Raw genomic sequence first — 1,795 nt, 5'->3', positions numbered from 1 at the left:
ACTTCGTACATGAGTGGCTAGATCAACTACGGAGAGGCAGGATCCTTTTGGTTCCAATATAATTGGAAATAGTTCGAAAAATCCAACAACCAAATCCGTGTATAATTGTCTTTCTTAGACACCACCAGATAATACTTTCGTCTTTTAAAATCTTTCTCAACCAAAATATTTGATCCCCGGAATCGATGCCAAAAACTTGTTACTCCTTATGATATGACCAAAACAGGCGGTTTTGTTTATGCGGTATCGTTAGGTCACAGATGTCAGGATTAGTTATTGATGATACGTATAGTGATCCGTCTCAGAAAGGTACATTATAAACAGCATTCTGGCTAAAATGTTCTCGGCATGAATCATCAGGGGAAAGTAACATCTTCCCAGCTCTACTTTAGTAACCCGATCAGAAGGCTACTTACGTACGCGCCCGGGAAGAAGCGTACCGGACAGAGGCTTGCCGAGACACTACACAAAACTTATCCTACCCGGACAAGTGCACAGGTTACCGGAACCTCTTAGCCTGGTACATAAAGCATTAAGAAGCCGGGAACCAGGTCATCACATAAAAAGGTCTGATTGACCATGGACGACGGACACCCAATAACCTTTATAAAGTTTCTCATAAATCGGTTACAACATTGCCCGGTCACAACACTACCGTGAAGAAATACTTGGAATAAACATCAGGCAAAGCCTTCTTGACTAATCAAGGATTTATCCGTCATAACTTGGATGAATCCACCACACTCCAGGAAATACCACGTCTCCCCGGTGATGATATTCTGCCCCAGTACAAGGATACCATCCCAGAACAAGCACGCCGTCCCGGAACAAGCACGCTGACCCGGAACAAGTGCATTGTCCCGGAATAGACACTTCATCTCGGAATAACTGCACTGTCCCAGAACGAGTACTTAATCCCAGAACAAACATACAAACAAGCCGCATGCCACGTCATCCCATGAATCTAAGAAAGTTTGTTAGGATCTGCTCGTTATTCTCATGAAATGGACAGGTGCCACGTCAACCCTCGGGATTAACAAAATTTGTTATAACCATGAAAGGGACATGTGCCACGTCACCATTCCCTCATAACATCTATAAATACACGGACAAGATTACTCATTCAACAAAACTGGATTAATTACGGTAACATCTCTCCAGCTGATAATACCACTCCGATAAAGATTCCGGTCATTATCAGAGTTAATCTCCACTTTAAGATATTAACTTATTCGATTTCGATCGAATAAGGTTAATCTTATCGATTGTTTTATGCCCTTGAAATCCAGATTTCAAATCGGGGTTTGCACAATTATTGGAGTTAAAACATTCGATCCATCCTTTTCCACAAATTAAGCACTCAAATTCGAAATCTATTTAACTATTACGATTTTGGTTTGAACAGTTATCAGAAGAGAGACAGTGGTTTATTATTTTATATTTTGCGGGGCCTAAATTTACTTTTAACTTTCTAAGGTAGAAGGTGTAAGTTAACCTATGGTCATACTTTTAAATGGTTTAACGAATTGAAGATCAAGTGGATAATTATCCTTGGGTTAAATTACCTAGATTAAATATAGTAGTTAGTTTTAAGCTAATATTCCTAATTACCAAAAAGTAAAGGTGATGGAGGGATATCCGGAGTACGCAGATCTGGGAAATGTTGACCATGATATCAGTTTCGGCTAATGAAAGGTAATTATGTTTATGTTAAAGCTATGATTAGAATAGTGTAGATCTGGTTGGACGAGCCAACTACACAGACCTACTTATCTCTAGACACTCGGAGTTCTCG

This window comes from Rutidosis leptorrhynchoides, chromosome 1, assembly GCF_046630445.1.
Source record: "Rutidosis leptorrhynchoides isolate AG116_Rl617_1_P2 chromosome 1, CSIRO_AGI_Rlap_v1, whole genome shotgun sequence".
Classification (NCBI taxonomy): Eukaryota; Viridiplantae; Streptophyta; class Magnoliopsida; order Asterales; family Asteraceae; genus Rutidosis; species Rutidosis leptorrhynchoides.
This window is presented reverse-complemented; position numbering follows the sequence as displayed.